Genomic DNA, 16,858 nt, shown 5'->3' on the forward strand with positions numbered 1-16,858 from the left:
ACAAGGTCATCTTAGCTAGCAGTCACTATATGACTTCAGAAGGAGTAGGAGACTGCTACCTCCACTGTCCAGTTTCCTCAGCACAAAGCAGAAAGAGCCCAATAAAGGATGATCTCTATGTTCCCAGCCTTGAAAGCAATCTTCTGTCAGTAAAGAAGCTCAGGCAAAAGGGGAATGTAGTTACATTTAGAGATAACAGCTGCATCATCTCAAAGAAGGGTCACACTCTTGCAGAAGGAAAAATCCAAGATGAACTTTATCAGCTAAAATGTAAAGAAAGAGTGTACAGTATTAGACAAGACCTACATAAGAACTGTATCCATGTATGGCACAGACGTCTTGGGCACAGAAGTGATGAAAGAGGAACAGCATCCACTCCAGGTGAAGAAATAAATGTCTTTATTCTGCCAATGGTAGATACAACATTTTGTCCATAAGGTCTTTATCAAGTACTTTTATCATCACTTGGTTGCCTTATTGATCCATCCTGGGATCTTTGGAGCATGCATCCCATTAAGTCCGTGTGCTGTTGGCTGCTTTTTTTCCTTCTTTTTTGTCTTGGGCACAGAGTCTGAAACAAAAAAAACTACTTGAAAAATAATTACAAAAATTCACTTAATATATTCCATTTTATTTAGTTAAGTATAGACACCACAAATAAGAAATATTAAAAAATAGAAGACAAGACATGATAAAAAAAAGAAAAAACATATAATAAAACCAAATGAGAGCAAGTCAGCACATACAGCAAAATATAAATACGGTATACAGAGTTGAAATCCTTACAGAATGAGGTGCATTGAATACAGAGAAGCAGTGCCAATAATTAAAATCAATATTAAGTGCAGTGCATATATACTATCAGATTATATTAATTTTGATTCCATTGTCCTGCTATCTCTGAGACCCACACCGAAGGTGTAATCAATAATCATCAATGATCATCATGGTCACAAAAGAATTGTCAGTGAGAGAGTTACAAAATGCATGGTGAAAGTCTCATATCACAAATAATGCGACCATTAGGCCACAAGAAGTATACCACACTGACCGAATTCATGCTGCTTTCATAAAACTCCAAGGGATTTGTTACCACCGTATCCGGGGTGGGTGCTGCATCTTCTCTTCCGGCCGGGTGGCGTCCTCGGGTTTCCCACCGTCTGTGCATATGAGCTTGCCGGGTGCCTTAGGTCGCAGCCTGAGTACTAACCCAGAAGTTACCTTACCCGGCGTCTGGTGTCAGGTATATCTGGCAGCTGCAGCCTTGCTTCGACACCTGATTATTGTTTTCCTGCACTTGTCCTGTGCAGACTGGCCCTCAAGTCCCTGTACACTTCCCAGTGCATACTCAGCTCTGTACCCGTTTTTGTGTATTTCCCTGTGCGTGCTCTGCTCTGTCCCTGTATGCATCCCATTGCGTGCTCTGCTCCGTACCTGTTATTGTGTGTTTCTCTGTGTGAGCTCTTCTCTGTCCCTGCCCCTGTACGCTTCCCAGTGCATACTCTGCTCCGTACCTGTCACTGTATGTCTCCCTGTGCGCACTCTGCCCTGCCCTGGATCTCGATTCTCCCTGTGAGTAACCTGCCCCATCCAGAGTCCCGTACCCACTGTGTGGACTCTGCCTGGTCCTGGTCCTTGTGCCTCTAGGTGAACGCACTGCTCTGTACTGTTCTTGGTGAGTACCCTGGTTCTTTCCGTTTCCTTTGAGTCATCCCTCTGGCAGTAGCTATCACGGCATACCTTCCCCCTGGGCCTACCCCTAAGGGTCCCTGTATAGGGGTTGGTTCCATCTGGTCAGCTTGCTTGGGATTGGTCGGCGCCGCAATCCACTGGGTCCACTCCAGAATTCGCAACAGGATTCAAAACCAAAACAGCCTCTTCTGGGCACAACGGTATCACAGAAAATAAGCACTTCATTAAGCAGGTACATATATCAATCAATGAGGGTTCACCCACACAGATCACAGTCCTTTCTCACAGAGTAAGCGTTATACACAGGAGAGATACGATCCTTTCCGTCATGGTATCACATTCAGCCTGAGCTCCAGCAGCTTCCAGCTCCAAACAGTGGTTCAACTCTGTGCACAGTTTACATTAAATGGGCTTCAGCTTCCACAAGTTACTTTGCTTCTCCAAGACACATATTGCTCAACTTTTCTAGCTGACCCTTGCAGTGTCCATTCAGAGAGAGATGCTGGCCTGTTTCTCTACTAGCTACAGCTCAAATTTTGACTGGTCACTCGCCAGCTCCAACACACTCGACTCTGCTCAGCATTCAGCAGACTGACAAACGGTGAACCCATTTCCTAGTTCTCAGTCAAAGTTAGTCAGATGCATATAATTAAGATTGCAGTGCTAGGATTTAACCCAGTCTTACCTGGCTTTGCTAAAATATATGTAATAGAAATGTCAATTCCAGCTTGGTGATTGTTTCCATTTGTTAACAGGATTTGTTTTTATTTTTCACATTGTGAAACCAAATTATCCAACAATTAAAATATCAGAATAAATAATTTGAGAAATATTTTACAGGCAACACATTTTACATCTCCAAACTATGACAGTCATAACTATTAAAGGAGGGTCATGTTTTCTATAAATTGCTGCATATTTTTTGTATAAATTGTTTTTGGTCATGTCTTATGTTCTATTTCCAGTAACAAACAGGTTAATTCCATTGATCTAGCGCACACAGTTTTCTTGCGGTTATAAAGCATAATCTATACCATACATCTTTGGCTGGAAATCTACAGCCGGAGATCATGTTTTATGCACAAGGCGGATCCATCTTATTTTTTGGTGTTGAAAAGGAGGATGAAAAATGCACAGGACGGTAATAAATGGCTGTTTTTGTGTCCGTACAAAGAAGCACATTAGTTATTTGGTTTCCCCTCAGCTGCCATCATTTACACGTGCAGAGCTATTAATCACAACAATTACTGAATCCAGGTACTGGTGAGCAGAGTGGGGGAGCGAGCACAGTCAGACGAGCCACCACCACCTCAGATATCGATTTCAACCATTCATCTAATTTTGGCTTCTAAAAAGTTTGATCAAAGATTAACATTTGCAAAAAGAAAAAAAAATTAAGTCACTTCTCTTCTAGTGTCTGCGTAAAAATGTAAGCGATAAATTAAAGCCCCCTCCCCTACCGAAGAGAAAATATCCCCAGTACCTTTGAGATCAAGTTTACATTTCTTTATTCTAAGTATCCTAAAAGGCAAATTTATATTGTTCTATGTATCCTTTATTATAAATATAATAAAAACAAATGACAAAGAAGGTGCAAGACAAAAAAGGAAGGACTACAATGCCATGATATCCCACTCAAACAACTGGTATGAAATACAGAATAACTAACAGGCCATTAACAGACACAAGCAGTGTAATTCCACACAGAAGAAAAACATACAACCACAACCTGCTTAGTAAATACAGACTGCCCCTATGAGCATGTAGCAATTTTGACAAGAGCCGCTAATATGCAGTAGTAACCCTATTTGGATAAATGCTGACTATATAATGTATAAGGTGCTGTGTATAAATGAAACATGGCACTGAAAAATATATTGCACATACCAATGTTGCGGCTGGTGGATATCCCCGGACGTCCCTCTGCCCCGACGTGCGTTTCGCTCAGCTTCTTCGGGAGGCGTGTCAGGGCAGGGGGCAATCTGGTATAAATAAGGAGCCTGCTTGTGCTATTGGTCAAGTGATATAGTATGCACCTGCGTATATTAATCAGGCAGCACCATGGGACTGCGCAGTGAGTGTAAGGTCCTGTTTCTAAGTGAAAGCAAAAGGCACAACGGCACATACATTGAACTCATGAGATCTGCTCAACAAATGAGAGGGACAGCAAGTGATCACGTGACCCGATGAACGTCAGGTCCTCAAGGAAGACGTGGATACACCGCAGACACTATAGATCACTATATATCCCTCAGCAGCTCAATATAACACACATGCGCACCGCCTAAATGGAAGGGAATAACAATGTGATTGTGCTGTGAATGTGCTGCAAAAAATGCCTAGGCAATAATTAGTGCACACATGAAAAAACCTATAAGAAGAATGGCACAACTGCAAAAACCGATGTGCTAAACAAATACATATATAAATAGAAATACACTGACATGTGCAAACACGTGAACAGACAATGTCTTAATTAACAGACATAACAAACATATAAATACAAATATAATCATATCCAATAAATAGATAAAGTGCATATGAATGTAAAGTGGCAATGCTGACAACTAGTGATGGGCGAGCACTAAAATGCTTGGGTACTCGTTGCTCAGGTCAAGCAAATTGGAATACTCGGGTACTCGGACAGAACAGCGAGCCCAATGTAAGTCTATGGGAGACCCGAGCATCTTTACAGCAATCCCCCCGGGTCTCCTTTTAAGGTCTAAAAACATCAGAAAATGCTGGAAATACTGCTCAAATGACACGGGGACATCATGGGGATCGCCCCTGGAAGCATTCCTGACTCCTAGTTCACAGTTTTAAACAATGTTGTCAGAGTTTCATGCCACTTTTAGGCTGTGTGCCCGCGTTGTGTTTTTTATGTGTTTCCACTGCATTTTTGCCGCAGCAGAAAACGCATCCTCATGCAATCCTATGGGATTTCGTAGTTGCTGTGCTCATGCTGCGGATTTTTCAGCTGCGGAATCGCAATAGAGGTAAAATCCATAGCATGTCCATGATTTCTGCGGAATCGCGGCGATTCCGCTGTCATAGGATTGCATTGAAATGCTCACTTTACGCACATGGCTATGCCCACCATGCGTGAAGTAAGCGCTTCACTTGCGGTTGGTACCCAGGGTCTGGAGGAGAGGAGACTCTTCTCCATGCCCTGGGTACTAAATACCTGTTAAAAATAGAATTAAAAAGAATTAAAAGAAAAAATATGGATATACTCACCTTCTGGCAGCCCCTGGTCTCTTCAGCGGTGCATAGACAGCATAAATAGTAAAAAATTGGTCACACATGTCAAGTACATGCAAATTCCCCATGCATTTTACCCACGGCAGGGAGTTGCGGAAATGTTGCAGACATTTCCGCAGCATTTCTGCAACGTTTGCACTTAGCCTTACCGGTGCACCAGAAAGCATACCAAAACGAAACCAAAACAGATTTTGCTGGGAAATACTGCATGTTAAGGAACATCCTTTCCAGGTTAATGACTTGTATATAAGGCAAAATAATTAACCCCAGACCAAAATGTTCCTCCACCACTTGGGCTATGTTAAGACACAGCGTTTTTGAAGTGTTTTTCAACTTTAACATTGCTTTCAACCAAAACAAATGCATTCATGGGGAAATGTCATTGTAACATTTACCAACTCTAGCTGGCCATGTGGTGTGTGACACATAAGCAGACACATCTTGTTACATTTATGAAGGAGGGACTCTTACAGTCACAGAACCTATTTTTACAGGGGCATCAGGCAGCATTAATCTGCTTAAAGGGCCATTATTAAACAGTGAGTCTCCTAAACTGTCATAGCCTATGCAGTGAGTGGATGGGCTGCCAAGAATTACGACGCACCCCAATACCCATTTCACGAGATGTCCAGGAGGGCTCCCCTAAAAAATGTTGCATTGAATGCAAGGCCTGCCCTGCTACCAAATCATATGCACCCCAATATGCCTTAGAACCCAGGTACTGGATGGGCCAATGAAAATCCACTTCACATTATTCATTTTGTACTCGCATTCTGTTTTCTTATGCATTGACTGCAATGCCTACCCTGCTACCAAGTCATATGCACCCCAATAAGCCTTCGAACCCACATACTGTATGAGCACAGGAAAATCCACTTCACATTATTTATTTTTTACTCCCTTTCTGTTTTCTTATGGATTGACTGCAAGGCCTGCCCAGCTACCAAGTCATATGCACCCCAATAAGCCTTTGAACCCACCTACTGGATGGGCACAGGAAAATCCACTTCACATCATTCATTTTGTACTCCCATTCTGTTTTCTTATGCATTGACTGCAAGGCCTGCCCTGCTACCAAGTCATATGCACCCCCATCCCCCCTTGGAAGAAACATGGTGGGGGGCCTCTTAACAAAAAATGTCCCATTAAAAAGGAGCGGGTCTCCTAGACTTGTAATACCCATACAGTAAGTGTGTTGGCTGGCAAACATGTTCCCTTGTGGGGTACACCTCAACCTATTCCATAACAAGTATTTTACGCCCAGCAAAACCACCTACCCTTTTTCGTGTGACGACGCCTGCAGTGGACCCTCTGGGCCGTGATACCAACCCACCCCGGGCGAGCTGATCTAGTGAGGACCACCCTCTATACATAGAGCGTCAGGGGCAGGCCCAGGGGAATAAAGTACCGTGACTACTGGAACCAAGTGACCAGCTCGAAGGCGGCACGAGTGACCGTGTTTAGCAGGGTGAAGACGGGGGCACGCAGGGTACAGGAATATGTAAAGTGTGGACTCGGGGCATGCTGGTTACAGAAGTGCGTAGAACGTGTACACGGGGGCACGCAGGGTACAAGATGGTGCAGGATGCATACTGGGAAGCACGCCTGGGTACAAAATAGAGCAGAGAGCGTGCTGGGAAGCATGCCTGAGTACAATACATAGCAGAGCGCATGCTGGGAAGCATGCCAGAGTACAAGGTAGTGGACCTGAGTACAGAGAGCCACCATTCAGGAGCAGAAGCGATAATCAGGTGCCGCCAACAGGACGAGGCGGCCTGATATAGGGAATGCGCGCCGGGACTTCTGGGTAAGGTCCTCCAGGACATAGAGATTTCAGAGTCCGTGCAGCCGCAGTCAGAGCTGCGGGTTGAACGCAAGCACACCCAATGGGATCTGGTACTGGGCACGCAGCCGCAGAGTCAATAGCGTGCGGCACACGCACTCATCCTATGGGACCTCAGCGCCGGACGCGAGACCGGAAGTGAAGAAGTTGGTCGGCGTGCACCAGCTGCAGAGGTACACGGTGAGAGTAGTGTAACAGTTCGGAATCCGACACTGGTTGTAGCAACATGGAACACGTTACCCCTGTTGATCTAGTGGGGGTTGATGATGAGACGTGGAGGAAAGCCTGATTTAAAACTATGCCCAATTTAAAGGAGCGGGTCTCCTAGATATGGAATGCCCATACATTAAGTGTATGGCCTGGCAAACATTTCCCCCTGGGGGTAGATATCAACATAGTGTGGCCTTTTTTGGGGGGGCATCATAAACACCAAAATAATCGGTTTCATGCTCGTCAGAAGATCGGTGTACCAGGTGCGCATGTGAGACTCGCCCTAAGAAATGCCCGTCCCAAATATGTTGCCAAACAAGCACATGTCTGTATAAAGGGCAAAGTGCAACATGTTTGTGGAGGAAAACCAAGCAAACTGATGGATGCTCGTGAAAAATTAAGTTTAAAGAGGAGTGCACTGTCCATAACTATAAACACACCCGTGGCACAAGCTTCTTCATCTTCACCCATACATATTACCAATAATATACAAATGTCACTGTCTAAATGTAATTGTCCGAGTGTAACCAACATTTTTAAAGGAATGCCACAAAACTTACATAACCCCGACCCTTTGAAAACCCTGATTTCCTCTTTACAACATATGTACGATGATAGTATTGATTAAGACTTAGAAAATTTCCACATCCACACCAAGAAGATGAAGATCACAACTGCAAAAAAATGTTCAAAAACGGAACTGAATGTCTGAATGTCTTGAATATCATTTTCTCTAGGGCAAAGTTTGCCTCTTACTAAAGTGGTACCGAATGAGGCATACACAGCTCTCAGGTGTACTCAGTGTGAGATGCTTGAAAAATTATGTATTCTGATTTGTCCATGTCCACTTTTTGAAAGCGAGCAGAAAAGAAGGATGATTAGGCAGGAAGACGTGTGATTTTGGTCAGTAAGGAGGTGATGTCAGGTACAGATAGGTAGATCTGCGTGTCATCGCCGTAGTGATGATATTGCAAACCATGCCATTACATCACCTGGCCCAGGCCGAAGGCATAGATGGAGAAGAGTAGGGGTTCTAGAGCAGAGCCTTGGGGAACAACAAAAGACAGTTGTCGAGGTGAGGAGGTGGTGTGGTAGAATGAATGTCCCTTACCAATCTTCTTGTTTTTTAAAGACTCTGCCGATAACCCCAAAAAGGACATTTTCACCACTGGCCATGGCTGCATCAGCAGGGGTGGTAAAACTGCCAGCCTTACCACCACCAGCATGATCAGGCACATGGCAGCAAAGCAACCAACTTTGTTGGTTGAACACCAGGCTCCTTGAACAGTGTCTTCGGGTGATACCACTGCTTCTTCCGCTGTTCTGCGTGCAAGCCAATCCCCTGTCCACAGTGAATGCGAAGATGCCTCCTTCCCTGCACCTACCACAGTCAAATAGTACCATCATCAAGCACATTCACGTCCTTGTCCCAGCACAGCCTTCAGTTGTCTATACCCCAGTCATTGGACCGTAAGCGGATAGACGCAGCCAACGCCCCACAGGCCACAGTACTAAATTCACAAATTTCTCGCCTGCTTGCGCTCGAAATGTTGCATTTTAGGCTCATGGGAAATGGACGCTTTCCACAACTTGATGGCGGTGACCATAACAAGGTACTCAGTCCCCACCCAACACTGTTTCTCCCGGTCTGCCGTCACGACATTAGACAAGCAAGCACGTGTCCCACAACATTACCCGGGCCATCAACAATGCCGGTACAGGGAATGTGCACCTAACCACAGACCCGTGCACAAGTGCTTGTGGGCAGGGACGGTACATCTCGCTGACGGCACACTGGGTTTGCATTGAAGAAGCCATAAGCCAGTGGGACAATGGGAGACCATGTCACAGATGTATGGAGGAGACAGGTTGTGAAAGGCTTTGTATGTCATATTTAGGGTTTTGAACGGTTGCATATGAGCAATAGGAAGGCAGTGAAGGGCATAGCAGAGAGGAGAGGCTAGGTAATAATGGAGGGACAGTTGGATTACTCTGGTAACAGAGTTTTGGATAGATTTGAGTGGGGCAAGAGTGCTAGAGGGGAGGCTAGAGAGTATAAGGTTGCAATAGTCGAGGAGGGAGATCATGAGGGCGTGCACAAACATTTTTGAATTTTCTTGGAATGTATGGATCCAGGAAATGTTTTTGAGTTGTAATGGGCAGGAGGAGGTAAGGGCTTGGATCTTAGCTTGAAAGAGAGGGCAGAGTCGAGTGTCACCCTGAGGGCACGAACATGCGGGAATATTTGTCCCGGTGTGCCGTCCCAGCATTACACAGGCACGTGTCCCACAATATTACCCATGCCATCCACAATGCTGTTACTTGGAAAGTACACCTAACCACAAACACGTGGGCAAGGGCTTGTGGTCAGGTGCGGTACATCTCACTGAGGGCACAATGGGTTAACATAGTGGAAGCCGGGACCCGTATGGTGCACGTCCTCCCAAACCCCGAGTATTGCAGGCCCTACATCAATCTGGGTTGCCCCACAGTCTACAGCTCCTGCACCACCTCCTCCTTTGCCTCCTATTCAGCCTTCAGCTACAAAAGGTAGCACATGAGTCACAAGCTGGATGCACTGCCGCACTGCCAAAATGAAAGCGGGAACAGGCTGTGCTGAAGCTAATATGCTTCTGTGACAAACCCCAAAATGCTGAAGAGTTTTGGACAGCTCTGAAAGAGCAGTCAGATCAGTGGCTGAGACGACTGAACCCACAGCCAGGCATGGTTGTGTGTGACAATGGCTGGAACCTGGTGGCTGCTCTGTGGCGCTGCAAGCTCACACATGTGCCATGCCTGGCTCAAGCACTTAACCAAATTGGTCAGCGTTTTTGGAAAAGCGACACAGAGCTGGCAGATCTGCTTGGAAAAGTGCAACGCTCGAAATACCCATTTTAGAAAGTCAGCTACAGCTTCATCCGCCCTTGCCGTGATTCAGCAGCGCTTGCAGCTTTTGGCTCAATGGCTGGTGTGTGATGCCCCCAGCCCTTGGAACTCTACACTGCAGATGTTGTAAAGGATTTGTGAGCAGAAGAGGGCAGTTGGTGAATAGTCTACCATCATCAACAAGTTTGTCGTTATTCAGTTCTGTCTTCACACATAACATGTGAGGAGTGGAAATGGATGTCTGACATGTGTACCATCCTCCAAAACATTGAGGAATCCACCAAGAGGGTAAGCTTCAATGACACCATAATTAACGTCTCCATCCTGCTTATCTGTGTTCTAATTTGAATATTGAGAGTTATTATAGAGCGAAATCATATTTACAGTTTAACAGTTTCAAACACAACAGTCCTAAATAACAACTATAACAATAATCCAATAATTAAACCCAAATGAAACTACCCTGCTCAAAACAGCTTACAATCTACACTAAGTAACAACGATAACAATAATTTAACCCAAACAAAAAAATCCTGCTTGTGACAACTTACAATCTAAAATGAAGTGTGGGAGCTTAAAAATCCAGGGGTGTATTTACAATAAGGTATTTACAATGTTATTTGTACTATGATCTTACTAAGGTTCGTTGTAAGTGTTGTAGGCCTGAGGACAAGGAGGAGGACAGCATGGTCAGTCGTCCCCTTGGTGATGACACGGAAGTGTTGCCTGGTAGCAGTCTGGGATGCTTTGGACTGACTTTATGTTATGATGCCTTTCCCGTGACCCTCGTGCTCTAAAAATTTTGGATGAGAGACAGGCAATACTGATTTGTGACACTTATAGACCCAAGGTAATCGGAGAACTTTATATCTTTTAGTCCTGAGGCAGACAGGTGTAATAAAATGTTGCAGTACCAGAGGGCCCTTATAGCGGAATTATTAATAAAATTATCTCAAACACTGGTGGCAGAGGACACAGTTCGTTGGCCAACCAAAGAGTACTGGTGAGAGAGACACAACTCCAGCACAGCAGAGGCAGTGGAACAATGGCAAAGTTCTTGTAGCGTTTTAACAGACCCTCTCATCACCCTGACACAGAGGTGCAGGATACTGTCACAAGGAATGCATTGTTTTGGAAGATGCTGAGGGAGTACCTTGCTGACTGCAGCAACGTCCTCGTCTTTCCTCTGTGCTTTCTAATTATTGGTTATCCATGTTGAACACGTGGCATGAACAGGCTCTCTCTACTGTGCACGTGCACTGTACCAACGGTCAAGGAGCGCACGGCGCATCGCTCTCTGGCGGTTACTGGGCAAACGGAACCTTGGTAAATGGCAGTACCGATTTTAGTGGAGGGAGACAATGGGAACTGTCCTTTGCAGCGCCACTGCTCTAAGGACGGAGCACGCTACTCAGTCTCCTATGCGCTGCCTGTCCACACCAAAAATCTCTGCTGTCTTGCCCGCTTTCTCTTAAGCTGGCCCTTTGCCTCTAGGTCACCAGGTCTGTCTGTCTGCTGCATTTTGCCGCAGCATTGGCGCTTCGGGTGCTTATTTCACTGCCCCCCTTGCTGCTCACACGGTCACAGCTGAGGACTTACTCCTTCTTCTCTTTTTTTTACCCCTCAGCTTCCGGGCTTGTTCCCTGTCTAAACACAGGCCCTCATTCTGTGTAATGGGGCCTTACCGTTCCCCTATTCCTTCTGCTGGTAAACAGGGGACGCAGCCAAAATATGTCCAGAACCGGCGCTGCACAGGAACCCGCAGACCGGTCATCCTGACTCCGTACATATCTGGCAAATCAGTTCTTTAATGCAAACAGCATAGAGGGCATGTACTTCCACATTTCAAGAGAAAATTGTACAGTGTATCCAGAACAGTTTCAATTTGAAGGGCTTTGTGGCTCATATCATTCCACAAGATGACACTAGTCTCATACTTAAAATTTTGGGCGGAAAATAATTTCCCCACTGATAGCTTGTGTATGTTTTGAATTATGTTACATCATTTGTGTGATTAATTATTCATACCTATTTGGTTCACATTATATTCATCTTTTTCTTCAAGGCTTTGGAATATAATGTTGTAAGAGTTAAAGCAACTTGTTGAAGTGTGTTTTACCTCAAATGTGAAACTACTTGTCAATTGTCATCTTTACTATTTCTTCATTCCGTGTGCAGCTAGCCACCTCATTGATGTTATTGAGTTTCTTTGTCAAGAAAACAGCTACACCAATACCATGTGCTTTTCCTATTAATTCAGCATGATGCTGAAGTAGAGGTGAGATTAGGGACCTACATAACATCTGGGAACTGTAGTCAACATGACACTGTGCCAACACCCACTGGGGTATAGCTACCAAGTTGACATAGTTTGTGCACAGCTGAACAGAGTTGTCAGGTAAAAAAAATCCTTCAATAAAAATGTTTGATAGATTGTCTAGTGGAAACACCCATATAGTATTATTATTATTTTTGTTATTTATATAGCGCCATAAATTCCATGGTGCTGTACATGACAAGGGGTTACATACATAGTAATAGATATTGTTTACCCCCAAAAAATTACAATGACAGACTGTTACATAGGGGAGAGGACCTTGTCCTTGCTGACTTTCATTTTGCGGGAGAAGAAGAGACAGAAGGTGGTGGATGCAGCACCTCGGGTGGTAGAGAGGCGGCAGCTCGTGTGGTGGTGTAGAATTCACATCTACGACCACCACGCTCTCCAATTGACATCTCTGGGAATGCATCCGAAATGTCCAAATCACTAGCTTCAGTTATAAAAAATACATGGGCTCCTTGTAAACGTCATCGTCCAACCAGTTCAGTATTAGTAGGTGAGGGGTTGTCAGAATCCTGCCCAGGAACACCAGGCTTCAGCAGTTGCGTGTCCTGTCCCCGTGATCTTCAATGTTATCTTGCTATTGCTCTTCCAGGCATGATTTTATCATGAGGATTTAGCCTTCATAATACAGAGTACAACAACGCCTAAGCGTTCACCCTCAGCTACGTCTATCTGCGCAGTGACTGCCTCTAGGCTGAAGATGATGATAGTGGTAGTATTTGGAGCATTTAACACAGTCATGAAGCTGCCATAACAACTTGAAATAAAAATCTTTTTACCGATATACCCCACTGTAAAAATATTTACGTTTTTTGTTTGGGATAAAAGAGTGCTGGATATAACGAGAGTGAGAGACTGCCCAAAAAAGGGAATTTAGGCCTAAAATGACTCAATTTTTGGCACACGGATGTATGAGGCGTGTCAGAGATAGACCCCACTGTAAAATGAGGCCTGTTTTTTTAAAAAAATGCAACATAGTGCTGTATATAACTTGAGTACCAGACAGGAAAACTTTGGAGTACCGGCCTAAAATACACAAATTTTTATCACATGGACGTATGTGGCGTGTCACACATATACCACACTGTAAAATATGTTTCTTTGTTTTTTGGTGGATGCAAAAGACTGCTGGATATAACGAGAGTGACAGACTGCCCAAAAAAGGGAATTTAGGCCTAAAATGCCTCAATTTTTTGCACCCAGACGTATGAGGGGTGTCAGAGATAGACCCCACTGTAAAATGTGGCCTGTTTTTTAAAAAAATGCAACATAGTGCTGTATATAAGTACAGTTTCACCCAGGACAAAAAAAGAAAACCGCCGTAAACTGGCAAAACTTTGAGCACAAAGAGATATGAGCTACAACGGAGATACCACTAAGACAAAAGTGTGCCGTTTTTTTTTATTTTTGGGCTAACTAGTGCTGTATATAAGTGAAGTTTCACCCAGGACAAAAAAAGAAAACAGCGGTAAACTGGCAAAACTTTGAACACACACAGATATGAGCTACAACGGAGATATCACTACGACAAATGTGTGCCCTGTTTTTTTTATTTTTGGGCTAGCTAGTGCTGTATATAAGTAAAAGTTTCACCCAGGACAAAAAAAGAAAACCGCCATAAACTGATATGAGCTAGCACGAAGATACCACTACGAGTAGTGGCGAGCAGCACGTTCGCTCATCACTAATAGAAAGTCATTCCTCTGTATCCCTGATGACGAACAGGTCAGCAGGGTCACAAAGTGAGGTGAAGATGGTGAGTCTCAAGACAGGACGGGGACAAGGAATGATGGATCACAAAACAAAGGGAACAACACTCAAAAGAACGTTTGTCTTAATATGTATGCTGCAACCAGTGGCGGATTATAATGAGGTCAATTTGGGCAGTTGCCCCGGGCCCAGTGGGGTTAAGGGGCCCACAGCCCAGGCCAGTAAATTGCCCCATTATAATCCGCCACCGCGCAGGGCCGGATTATAGGCAGGGCAGGCGGGGCTTCAGCCCCAGGGCCCCCACCACAAAGAGCTTCTAAGGGGGCCCCCACCACATTCCTGCTGGCTGCTGCAATGGCACTCCATCTTCTCCCCACCTAAAAGTGAGTGACCGTGGGGGCGGCATTATGTGCTCTGCTACCAGCAGCATCTACAAGTAGCGTGAACGCTGATGCTGCTGGTAGCGTGCAAAGGCTTGTGATGAGATCACAGGAGGTAAGGTGTCAGGACCCCCGATCATGTGACCCGTCTCCTCCCCTCCTGTGACCTCATCACAGGTCCTGTGCGCACAGCACAGAGCACTGAGAGCAGCCATGTATGTGGAGTGCGGCTCTGCGGGTGGAGGTCGGTGCTGGAGGCTCCATTATTCTCTATGTGGAGTGTGGCTCTGCGGGTGGAGGTCAGTGCTGGAGGCTCCATTATTCTCTATGTGGAGTGAGGCTCTGTGGGTGGAGGTCGGTGCTGGAGGCTCCATTATTCTCTATGTGGAGTGTGGCTCTGCGGGTGGAGGTCAGTGCTGGAGGCTCCATTATTCTCTATGTGGAGTGCGGCTCTGCGGGTGGAGGTCGGTGCTGGAGGCTCCATTATTCTCTATGTGGAGTGTGGCTCTGCGGGTGGAGGTCAGTGCTGGAGGCTCCATTATTCTCTATGTGGAGTGTGGCTCTGCGGGTGGAGGTCGGTGCTGGAGGCTCCATTATTCTCTATGTGGAGTGTGGCTCTGCGGGTGGAGGTCAGTGCTGGAGGCTCCATTATTTTCTATGTGGAGTGAGGCTCTGCGGGTGGAGGTAGGTGCTGGAGGCCCCATTATTCTCTATGTGGAGTGCGGTTCTGCGGGTGGAGGTCGGTGCTGGAGGCCCCATTATTCTCTATGTGGAGTGCGGTTCTGCGGGTGGAGGTCGGTGCTGGAGGCTCCATTATTCTCTATGTGGAGTGCGGCTCTGCGGGTGGAGGTCGGTGCTGGAGGCTCCATTATTCTCTATGTGGAGTGCGGCTCTGCGGGTGGAGGTCGGTGCTGGAGGCCCCATTATTCTCTATGTGGAGTGCGGCTCTGCGGGTGGAGGTCGGTGCTGGAGGCTCCATTATTCTCTATGTGGAGTGCGGCTCTGCGGGTGGAGGTAGGTGCTGGAGGCCCCATTATTCTCTATGTGGAGTGCGGCTCTGCGGGTGGAGGTCGGTGCTGGAGGCTCCATTATTCTCTATGTGGAGTGCGGCTCTGCGGGTGGAGGTAGGTGCTGGAGGCCCCATTATTCTCTATGTAGAGTGCGGTTCTGCGGGTGGAGGTCGGTGCTGGAGGCCCCATTATTCTCTATGTGGAGTGTGGCTCTGCGGGTGGAGGTAGGTGCTGGAGGCCCCATTATTCTCTATGTGAAGTGCGGCTCTGCGGGTGGAGGTCGGTGCTGGAGGCTCCATTATTCTCTATGTGGAGTGCGGCTCTGCGGGTGGAGGTCGGTGCTGGAGGCTCCATTATTCTCTATGTGGAGTGCGGTTCTGCGGGTGGAGGTAGGTGCTGGAGGCCCCATTATTCTCTATGTGGAGTGCGGCTCTGCGGGTGGAGGTCGGTGCTGGAGGCTCCATTATTCTCTATGTGGAGTGCGGCTCTGCGGGTGGAGGTAGGTGCTGGAGGCCCCATTATTCTCTATGTAGAGTGCGGTTCTGCGGGTGGAGGTCGGTGCTGGAGGCTCCATTATTCTCTATGTGGAGTGCGGCTCTGCGGGTGGAGGTCGGTGCTGGAGGCTCCATTATTCTCTATGTGGAGTGCGGCTCTGCGGGTGGAGGTCGGTGCTGGAGGCCCCATTATTCTCTATGTGGAGTGGGGCTCTGCTGGTGGAGGTCGGTGCTGGAGGCCCCATTATTCTCTATGTGGAGTGGGGCTCTGCTGGTGGAGGTCGGTGCTGGAGGCCCCATTATTCTCTATGTGGAGTGGGGCTCTGCTGGTGGAGGTCGGTGCTGGAGGCTCCATTATTCTCTATGTGGAGTGCGGCTCTGCGGGTGGAGGTCGGTGCTGGAGGCTCCATTATTCTCTATGTGGAGTGCGGCTCTGCGGTTGGAGGTCGGTGCTGGAGGCTCCATTATTCTCTATGTGGAGTGCGGCTCTGCGGGTGGAGGCCGGAGCTGGAGGCTCCATTATTCTCTATGTGGAGTGCAGCTCTGCGGGTGGAGGTCGGTGCTGGAGGCTCCATTATTCTCTATGTGGAGTGCGGCTCTGCGGGTGGAGGTCGGTGCTGGAGGCTCCATTATTCTCTATGTGGAGTGCGGCTCTGCGGGTGGAGGTCAGTGCTGGAGGCTCCATTATTCTCTATGTGGAGTGCGGCTCTGCGGGTGGAGGTCGGTGCTGGAGGCCCCATTATTCTCTATGTTGAGTGCGGCTCTGCGGGTGGAGGTCGGTGCCGGAGGCTCCATTATTCTCTATGTGGAGTGTGGCTCTGCGGGTGGAGGTCGGTGCCGGAGGCTCCATTATTCTCTATGTGGAGTGTGGCTCTGCGGGTGGAGGTCGGTGCCGGAGGCTCCATTATTCTCTATGTGGAGTGTGGCTCTGCGGGTGGAGGTCGGTGCCGGAGGCTCCATTATTCTCTATGTGGAGTGCGGCTCTGCGGGTGGTGATCGGTGCTGGAGGCTCCATTATTCTCTATGTG

General features: G+C 46.8%; 1 long non-coding RNA gene across 1 annotated transcript in view; it reads right to left on the reverse strand.

Moving 5' to 3' along the window:
• Positions 1-237: 237 nt before the first annotated feature.
• Positions 238-16,858, reverse strand: part of LOC141094931 (uncharacterized) — a 44,322-nt gene continuing 27,701 nt past the window's right edge. Inside the window, exon 2 of the long non-coding RNA XR_012233205.1 lies at positions 238-571. This is a non-coding gene — a long non-coding RNA (uncharacterized lncRNA). The remainder of the gene's footprint in view (positions 572-16,858) is intronic.

The sequence above is a fragment of the Dendrobates tinctorius genome, unplaced genomic scaffold (assembly GCF_039654945.1).
Source record: "Dendrobates tinctorius isolate UK_male_01 unplaced genomic scaffold, ASM3965494v1 ptg000065l, whole genome shotgun sequence".
NCBI lineage: Eukaryota > Metazoa > Chordata > Amphibia > Anura > Dendrobatidae > Dendrobates > Dendrobates tinctorius.